This window comes from Lepidochelys olivacea (genome assembly GCF_965140295.1).
Source record: "Lepidochelys olivacea isolate rLepOli2 genome assembly, chromosome: 23".
Lineage (NCBI taxonomy): Eukaryota > Metazoa > Chordata > Testudines > Cheloniidae > Lepidochelys > Lepidochelys olivacea.
Window position 1 is genome coordinate 12,008,452 of NC_140433.1, and position 10,119 is coordinate 12,018,570.

The 10,119-nt window shown below is 60.7% G+C and overlaps 2 pseudogenes across 2 annotated transcripts in view; one reads left to right on the top strand and one right to left on the bottom strand.

The window, feature by feature from the left end:
* The window catches only part of LOC311511978 (leukocyte immunoglobulin-like receptor subfamily A member 2), an 873,498-nt pseudogene that overhangs the window by 736,310 nt on the left and 127,069 nt on the right, over positions 1-10,119 (top strand). The window lies entirely within an intron of this gene.
* Positions 2,444-4,644, bottom strand: LOC311512050 (transmembrane protein 100 pseudogene; annotated as a pseudogene). Its single transcript, XR_014714627.1, has 2 exons — positions 4,452-4,644; positions 2,444-3,368 (listed from the first exon to the last, which is right to left on the bottom strand). The product of XR_014714627.1 is annotated as a transmembrane protein 100 pseudogene (transcript).

A 10,119-nucleotide genomic window follows, 5' to 3' on the forward strand; every position in this document is an offset into this window, starting at 1 on the left:
CCCTCCCTGCCAACCTGCACCCCCTGCACGTGATAGTCCTTGGCCCCTGCGTAGGGTGACCAGGCAATGAGTGTGGAAAAGCGGGGTGGGGGTAATAGGAGCCTATATAAGAAAAAGACCCTGAAATTGGGGTGTCTGGTCACCCCACCCCTGTGATTTACTTCCGTTCAGTGTTGCTGTGGGGCTGAGGTGTTGGCTGCTGCTGGTCTTTCAGTCCCCTGAGGCCAATGCCCCCAAACCTCCTGACCCGCCCCAGGCCCTGCACGGGCAAGACACACCCCTGCCCTGCCTGCCCAGGAGAGGGCCCCTGAACTGCAGCTGCTCAAATGTGTCCTGGGGGAGTCCCCAGTTGCTACCAGCCAGCAGGTGGCATCAGGGCAGCGCTAGCGGGCCTGCAGGTCGGGAGTGAGGGGCACCGGCAGGGCTGGGGGGAGACCAGGGCTGGGCTAGCAGGGGGCTGTGGGTCGGGAGTGAGCGTCACTGGCAGGGGGCTGGGGGGAGCCCAGGGGTGGGCTAGCAGGGGTCTACGGGTCGGGAGTGAGGGGCCCTGGGTTACCCCCCCCCCAGATCTGCTGGTGCCCCCTCACTCCTGACCCGCAGCCCCTGCTAGCCCAGCCCCGGTTCCCCCCCCCAGCTCTGCGGGGGCGGGGTGGGTGAGTGAGTGCCAGGGCGGGAGGGCAGGGACCCTGGGAACAGGAAAGGTCCTTTGTAAACAGGGCTGGAGCCACAGGCTGGAAGGCCCATGGACCCCCCCCTCCCCTTCCCCACCCCCAGTCCTGGGAGAGAGGCAGCCAAGGTGTTAACCCCTGCTCTGCCGGAGCCAGAGGCTCCCGGACTCCTGGGTTCTGCTGGATCGGGGCAGGGGAGCAGAGGGGCTTTGCCCTGCTGGGAATTTGCGTTTTTGTGTGTCACCTGCCCCCTCCCCCTGCTGGCTGGGCTGCTGCCCCCTGCCCATGGCTCTGCCCCATGAAGGTGGGCTGGATGGGTGGTAATTCACACTCATCTTGCTGGGGGGGGCTGGCAGGCTCTGATGCCTGACTCCAGGGTGCATCCCCAGCAGGAGGCCCCAGCACTGCTCCACCCCCTCAATGCCCCCCCATCTCCTCAGAGACCCTCCTCTAGGGGACTGGGCGGGGGGGATGTGTGATGGAGGCACCTGGGCATTTAACTGAGACCCAGCAAACTTGTTTCACACATGAGGTGGGGGGTGAACCAGCCAGGATTCACTTGCCGTCTGTGCTGCCCTGGGGCCGGATGGGAACCGACGCCCCCTAGAGGGAAAAGGCCCGAGCCCCATTCCCCACCCCCCTGAGCCAGCCAGTCCCCATCCCAGGGCCGGTGCCCCCTAGAGGGGAAAGGCCCCATGTCTCAGGGCTGCGGCTGGGCAGCGGACACAGCATCCCTCACTGGGGCTCAAGACCTGTGGGGCCGGGGTGGGGGCGTCAGTGGGGTCAGGCCGTAGGTCATGGAGGGGTCACCGGGATGTTGGCCAGACCCCAGCTGTGCCAGGCAGTAGGTACCTGGTGCCCGGCCAGCGCTGATGGGGGGAGGGGGTAACTGGGGGGAATCTCAGCCTAGGAGTGGGGGGGGGTGAATGTATGGGGAAGAGAGAAAGTGTGAGGGGGGTGCCCCTATCTCCCTCCATCACTGCACCCTGATTACCCACTGCTGGGCAGATCCCTCTGGCTGGGCTAGCAGGTGAGGGGACAGATAGATTGATGGGGGGGTGGGGTGAAGGCTGTGGTGGGAGGGAAGGGGGCAGGGGGACTGTGTGGGGGGCAGGGACAGCTGTACAGTAAGGGCCGGGGGGCCGTGGGAGAGGGGAGGGCAGGGGGTGCTGTGGAGGGCAGGGGATCTTTGGGAAGAGAGGGGGGCTGTGGGGCAGGGCAGGGCGGGGGGGTTATGTTTGCAGTGGGGAGAGATCCATTCTCCAGGGCGCTGCCCCCCCCTTCTCCCACATGCTTCCTCTAACCTCAGCTCCCTCCCCCCCCCCAGCCCCCATGCGGGATGCAGATAAGCTGGGGGGCGCCGGGCACGTCTTGGGCCCAAGGCCGCGAACAATGCGCTGACCCGGCCGGAGCCCAGCCCGGGGCTGATAAGCGCTGGCTGTTTACACTTGGGACACTGAGATGGCAGCAATTGGGCGGGCGGCTCCCGCCCAGCCTGGCACGACACAGGGCCCTGGCGCCCTAGAGCGGCCCTAGGGGGCGCTGCGCTCAGGGAGTGCGACTCAGTAGGGGGGCTCCCCGTACAACCAGCCCCCACACCCGCCCCAGACCGGGCCGCAGCAGCTGATCTACCCAGCTCCAAAGTGCTACCCGGCTCAGAAACGGTTATAATGAACCCAGCCCCTGAGCGGGGACAGAGAGCCCCCACACCTGGACCTGCCCCCGTCCACTTTCTGAGCTCTGTGCTAGTCCTTTAAATCACAACACCAGCACGCTCACCGGCTGCAGGGTGGAGACCGGATCAGGGCGAGATTTTTTTTGCACGGCCTGCGGAACTCCTGGCCACAGGATTCTCAGCAAGGGCAGGAGCTTGGTGTCCAGGTGAATTATTCCACTACTGCCCATTGGGGCAGGTGTCTCCTGCCTTTCCTCCACAGCAGCAGATGCTGGTTGCTGCTGGAGGTCGGATGCCATGCTAGATGGGCCCATGGGTGTGTAGTTCATGCAGCAAGAGGTCTGCAACCGGAGTCTGAGGCAGGGCTGGAGGCTGTGATGTCTGTATGCAGAGGAGTCGGGTGAGGGAGTGTTGGGTTTAAAGGCGAATCCTGCGTGACTCGTGGTACGGGGCAATGACACACAACACAGGGCAGGTCCCATGCAGCAGGAGGTGGGATGGCTCAGCCAGGGGACTCTGGGTGGCTCCAGAACCTGGCCTGGATCCTCATGCCGGCTTGGATCGGACTCAGGATGGAGGCAGAACCTGGACTGGATCCCCACACTGGCCCGGATCGAACTCTCACACCACCATCTTCTTCTGCAGCGGGTCCCCCACCAGCAGGGTGAAGCTGCCGCGTCTCCAGCCCCTGATCTTGCGGCCCCGGCAGCAGTAGGCCAGGTAACTCCCAGCCAGGCCCAGCACCCCGGCGCCCAGCAGGGCCAGCCCCAGCACCGACAGCACCGAGCCGTGGGCGTCCCGGGAGTAGGCCAGGGTCGTCACCGCCACCCCGATCAGCGTCGCCACCACGCTGAAGGGCAGGAGGCAGCGGTGGCAGGCACCTTCCACACCTCCCGTGGCCGTGCTCACCAGCCGAGGGTCCGGGCACAGCTGGATCTGAACCTCTTCCGTGGCCATGTTCACTGTCACGCGGTCGCATGGCGCCGGGGGGGCAGACATGGCAGATGGGGGGAGCGGGCTCCTATCTGGGGAGAGAGAAGGGCGGGGAGACTGGGGTTGGGGTTATGGGAACTGAGTTACAGACCCAGATGCCTGTCCGAAGACCTTACAATAACGTTGCTCCCCCAGCACCAAAAGGGGGCTTGTGCCTTTAAACAAAGCATTCGCTCCGAAGACCCTACAAAAACATCCCCCTGAGTGGAGCGTAAGGTGGCCCTGTGGCATAGCACAAAAGGGAGCCTGTACCTTTAATTCCAGAATCCTGCCTTAAGACCCTACAATCAACACGCCCCTGGCATAGGACACCCTGACCACACCCCTGATCTGCGCCCTATGGGCCCTGAGGGGCAGGGATTAGCCACAGCGCAAGGAGCCCCAGCCACCCTCCAGTCTGCCTCTTATGGGTCCTGGGAGTGGGAGGAAGGCACGGGTGGGTCAGAAGGCCTCTGGCAAAGAGAGCACGGCCCCTTTGCATAGCAGAGCTGACGGGGCAGCCAGGTTTCTGATCCAGGCACCAGCCACCTTGGGGTGGTGAGGCTCCTGGGGGCGATGGCAGGGGAACCGGGCCCAGTGGGTCCCGCAAAGCCAGCTCTAGAAGCCGCGAGGGGAAGCGTTGGGTCGGGCAGGGCAGTGGGGGGCACCCGTCTTGGGGGGCAGGGATGTGAGCCGGAGTGCGGGTGGGTTACGGAGAGGCCGTGCATGGGGGGAGGAGCCCTGCAGATGTGCCAGGCGATCTGGATGGGAGCCATGCAAGTGGGTGGGCTGCATTTCAGCTGTGGGCCCAGGGTGGGGCCGGGGCCGCAGGCCAGCTGTGCGGTGCACTCCAGATGTGCAGGGGGTCCCAGCTGGGGGCAGGGTGAGGGGGTGGGGGTGCCATTCCAGATGTGCTGGGCGTGGCAGATGTGAGGCAGGTGCACCATGACGTCCCAGCTGTGGGGCGTAGGCCAGGTGGCAGGCGGGGGCTCCCCAAGTGGGTCATCTCCCCACCGCCCCCTGTTTCTCCTGTAACCCTCCAGCATTTAGACCCCCACTGCTCACCCCGAACGCCGCCAGGCTGTGCCCCGGGCCCCCACAGGGCAGAGGGGTCGCACGTCCCGTCCCCGCCTTACCTCTCAGCTGCCCGGGGCCTCGGTCTTTTGAGCGCTTGGGTTCTTCACTTTTTCTTTTTCCTCTTTCACGTTCCCTCCGTCCTCCCTGCCCTGCTCTCTGCCCCCAGCTCCAGCCCTTTGCGCTTTCTTTCTTTTTTTCTTTCCTTCTTTCTTCTCTTGCTCTCTGTCCCTGTCCCAGGCTCCGTCTCTCCGTCTCTCCCTTGTCTGCCTGGCTGGAGTGCTGTAATTTTGTTTCCTCTATAATATAGCCCTGGCCAAGTCCCCTGGCCCCCCTACCCGCCCCTACCCCCGCCCCTTGGCAAGTGGCGTCTCGACTCGGCAGATGAAATGATAAGGAGCCAATTAGCCAGTTCCTCTGCTGGGCGGTCAGCGCCACATGGGGACTGGGTCGCGCACTCCCGGCTCCCCCCTCCCGCACCGTTACAGACACACACAAACACACACACACACAGAGCAGGGACCAGCCCCTCCAGCAGGGGGTGGCAAGGACACACACAGGGTATGCACATACACACAAATTCCCTATAAACACAACTGCCCACCAGCCGTACACCCAACTCCCCTCCACAATGTCTATACACGCATACAATTTATCCCTCCACACAGAATTCCCATATATACACACACACACACACACAGTAGGGCATATCCCTTCCAGCAGGGGGCAGCAGGGACACACACAGCACTGCCTCACAAATACACACTGTGATAGCATACGCAACCCAGCTGCACGCATGCCGCCAGCCCCGACACCACCACACACACCTGTCCCAAACCCACACACCCCACGCATGTGCCACCACACTAGAGAGGGGCGTGGGGCTGCTGTGGGAATGTGGGCTGTCGCTGTGCCTCATAGGAGTTGTAGTTCTGTGTCCCTAACATCCCCATTCCTGCCATAGGCCCCGTTCCCTCAGCTGGACTCCATCTCCCATGATGCACCGCGGCCTCCGTCATGAGACAGGTGGATTTTCCATCACCTGGCGTCTTTACAGCAGGACTAGATGTCGTTCTAAGCAAGTTGCTCCAGCTCAGCTATCAGATATGGGCTGGAACCAGGCATCATTGCGTGAAAAGCTCTGGCCTGGGTTACAGGAAGACAGAAACAGCCAGACTGGGTCAGACCTGAGGCCCATCTACCCTGGTATCCCAGCATCAACAGTGGCCAGCACTGGATGGGTCAGAGGACTCTAGGAACCCTGCAGAGGCAGATTTGAGGGAAGTGGTTAGAGCAGGGAGGGGCTGGGAGCCAGGATGCCTGGGTTCTATCCCTGGCTCTGGGAGGGGGGCTGGGATCTAGTGGTAAGAGTGGGGGTGTGGGGGCTGGGAGCCAGGATGCCTGGGTTCTATCCCTGGCTCCTCAGGACACTTTCACCCAGAGGTCTGCGGGAAGGGGGGATCAGCGAGCTGTGGGTCCCCCCAAACCCATTGACTCGTGATGCTGCCCCCTTTCTGCACCCCCCCCACACACACACACCATGTTACAGAGCCGGGCCCTTCACCTCCCTGTCCCTGACAGATCGACCATGACACTAATGCCACTTTGCTGACAGATCTGACCCACCAAAGCCGATTGAGCATATGGCACAAGGCACAGAGTGGGCTATAAGTAGCCGAGGCCCATTGTAATTAGCCACTGAGGGGCTCATGAAACAGCTCTGGGAGGGGAGTGGGGTCTAGTGCTTAGAGCATGGGTGGGGGGACTGGGAGTCTGGACCCATCTCTCTACTCACCCCTATACAAACCCCTCTATCCACCCATCCACCTTATCTATCTATCTATCTATCTATCTATCTATCTATCTATCTATCTATCCCCATCCACCCCATCTATCTATCTATCTATCTATCTATCTATCTATCTATCTATCTATCTATCTATCTATCTATCTATCTATCACCACAAACCCTATCTATCTATCTATCTATCTATCTATCTATCTATCTATCTATCTATCTATCTATCTATCTATCTATCTATCTATCACCACACACCCTATCTATCTATCTATCTATCTATCTATCTATCTATCTATCACCACACACCCTATCTATCTATCTATCTATCTATCTATCTATCTATCTATCTTCATACACACCCAGCATCTCTTTATCTATCTAAAGTTACAAAAACCCTCTTGTGTTTTAAAAGAGCAAATTTTAGTGGGAATCAAAGCCAGGACTCCTGGGAGGGTGTGACAGGATCCACGGGGTACACCCTGGAACTGGGGTACCGCTGTGCTCCCTTAACTCTCCAGCCTGGGCTGCCTTCACAATGCTTTGCTTGTGACATACAGCAAACCCCTCCAGGCGCTGCGATCACTCAGCACAACCGCATGTGGTGCCCCACACCCAGCTAGATTGTGTGAACGCCCCCAGAGCCACTCACGAATCACACTGAACAAGGCACCAGCCAAATCCCCCCAGCTCCCAGCCTTGCACCCCAGGGCTGTACCATCCTGCCTGGGTCAGAAGCCTGGTGGAGAGGACAATGCGCCAGCCTTTGTAACCGGAGCTGAGATTCCCCCAAGCGCTTCACCCAAACCACACAGCGTTAGGGGAAGTAGAAACCAGGGTTATTAATGACTGAACGCTGGATTTTCTGTGGTTATAAGTGGAAGGCACAACAGGTCAGAGATAGGTACTAAAGAAAATAAAAGATCAGCGAGAGCCCCAGGCTAAATCTTTAACCGTCTTACACTAGGCCAGAGGTGGCCAAACTATGGCCCGCGGGCCACATCCGGCCCACGGGACCGTCCTGCCCGGCCCCTGAGCTCCCGGCTGGGGACTCTAGCCCCTGGCCCCCCCCAGCCCCCCTGCCCCGCAGCCACAGATGGTAAGGGGGGCCGGGGGGGGGCAGTCCAGGGACAGGGAGCAGGGGGGGTTGGATAGATGTGGGAGTCCCGGGGGGCCTGTCAGGGGTGGGGGTGTGGATAGGGGGAGGGGCAGTCAGGGGACAGGGAGCAGGGGGCGGTTGGATAGATGTGGGAATCCCGGGGGGCCTGTCAGGGGGTGGGGGTGTGGATAGGGGGAGGGGCCGTCAGGGGACAGAGAGCAGGGGGGGTTGGATAGGTGGGGGGTTCTGAGGGGGGCAGTCAGGGGTCGAGAAGTGGGAGGGGGCAGATAGGGGGCAGGGGCCAGGCTGTTTGGGGAGGCACAGCCTTCCCTACCCGGCCCTCCATACAGTTTTGCAACCCCCGTGTGGCCCTCAGGCCAAAAACTTTGCCCACCCCTGCACTAGGCAGGGTTTATGCAATTTTCTCAGCTCACTGGATGTTACAGTTCTTCATACACGGGCCTCTCCCTTCAGCAGGGGGGCTGGGAGCCGGGATTCCTGGGCTCTCGGTGGGGAGTGGGGTGGAGAGAGGGGTTTGTTTGGGGATGGGTAGATAGAGGGGTGGCTGGGGATAGATAGATAGTGGGGGTGTTGGGGTAGATAGATGGATAGATAGAGGGGGTGTTGAGGTGGATAAAGGGGTTTGGATGGGGTGGGTACATAGAAGGGGTGGCTGGGGAACAGATGGAGGGGTTTGTTTAGGAGTCGATGGGGAGGTGGCTGGGGGTAACTAGATAAGGTGGATGGGTGGATAGAGGGGGTGTTGGGGTAGATAGATAAGGTGGATGGGGTAGATAGATAGAGGGGTTTGTTTAGGGGTGGGTCGATCGAGGAGGTGGCTGGGGGTAGATGGAGGGGTTCGTTTAGGGGTAGATCGAAGGGAGCTGGGGGTAGATGGAGGGGTTCGTTTAGGGGTCGATCGAAGGGGTGATTGGGGATAGATGGAGGGGTTCGTTTAGGGGTCGATCGAGGGGGTGGCTGGGGGTAGATGGAGGGGTTTGTTTAGGGGTCGATCGAGGGGGTGGCTGGGGATAGATGGAGGGGTTCGTTTAGGGGTCGATCGAGGGGGTGATTGGGGATAGATGGAGGGGTTTGTTTAGGGGTCGATCGAGGGGGTGGCTGGGGGTAGATGGAGGGGTTTGTTTAGGGGTCGATTGAGGGGGGTGGCTGGGGATAGATGGAGGGGTTTGTTTAGGGGTTCGATCGAGGGGAGCTAGGGTAGATGGAGGGGTTCATTTAGGGTTCGATCGAGGGGGTGGCTAGGGGTAGATGGAGGGGTTCGTTTAGGGGACGATCGAGGGGGTGGCTGGGGATAGATGGAGGGGTTCGTTTAGGGGTCGATCGAAGGGAGCTGGGGATAGATGGAGGGGTTCGTTTAGGGGTCGATCGAGGGGGTGGCTGGGGGTAGATGGAGGGGTTCGTTTAGGGGTCGATCGAGGGGGTGGCTGGGGGTAGATGGAGGGGTTTGTTTAGGGGTTGATCGAGGGGAGCTGGGGGTAGATGGAGGGGTTCGTTTAGGGGTCAATCGAGGGGGTGGCTGGGGGTTGATGGAGGGGTTCGTTTAGGGGTCGATCGAGGGGGTGGCTGGGGGTAGATGGAGGGGTTCGTTTAGGGGTCGATCGAAGGGAGCTGGGGATAGATGGAGGGGTTCGTTTAGGGGTCGATCGAGGGGGTGGCTGGGGGTAGATGGAGGGGTTCGTTTAGGGGTCGATCGAGGGGGTGGCTGGGGGTTGATGGAGGGGTTTGTTTAGGGGTTGATTGAGGGGGTGGCTGGGGGTAGATGGAGGGGTTTGTTTAGGGGTTGATTGAGGGGAGCTGGGGGTAGATGGAGGGGTTCGTTTAGGGGTCAATCGAGGGGGTGGCTGGGGGTTGATGGAGGGGTTCGTTTAGGGGTCGATCGAGGGGGTGGCTGGGGGTAGATGGAGGGGTTTGTTTAGGGGTCGATCGAGGGGAGCTGGGGGTAGATGGAGGGGTTTGTTTAGGGGTCGATCGAGGGGGTGACTGGGGATAGATGAAGAGGTTTGTTTAGGGGTTGATCGAGGGGGTGGCTAGGGGTAGATGGAGGGGTTCGTTTAGGGGATGATCGAGTGGGTGGCTGGGGGTAGATGGAGGGGTTCATTTAGGGGTCGATCGAGGGGGTGGCTGGGGATAGATGGAGGGGTTTGTTTAGGGGTCGATTGAGGGGGGTGGCTGGGGATAGATGGAGGGGTTTGTTTAGGGGTTTGATCGAGGGGAGCTGGGGATAGATGGAGGGGTTCATTTAGGGGACGATCGAGTGGGTGGCTGGGGGTAGATGGAGGGGTTTGTTTAGGGGTCGATTGAGGGGGGTGGCTGGGGATAGATGGAGGGGTTTGTTTAGGGGTTCGATCGAGGGGAGCTAGGGTAGATGGAGGGGTTCATTTAGGGTTCGATCGAGGGGGTGGCTAGGGGTAGATGGAGGGGTTCGTTTAGGGGACGATCGAGGGGGTGGCTGGGGATAGATGGAGGGGTTCGTTTAGGGGTCGATCGAAGGGAGCTGGGGATAGATGGAGGGGTTCGTTTAGGGGTCGATCGAGGGGGTGGCTGGGGGTAGATGGAGGGGTTCGTTTAGGGGTCGATGGAGGGGGTGGCTGGGGGTAGATGGAGGGGTTTGTTTAGGGGTTGATCGAGGGGAGCTGGGGGTAGATGGAGGGGTTTGTTTAGGGGTCAATCGAGGGGGTGGCTGGGGGTTGATGGAGGGGTTCGTTTAGGGGTCGATCGAGGGGGTGGCTGGGGGTAGATGGAGGGGTTCGTTTAGGGGTCGATCGAAGGGAGCTGGGGATAGATGGAGGGGTTCGTTTAGGGGTCGATCGAG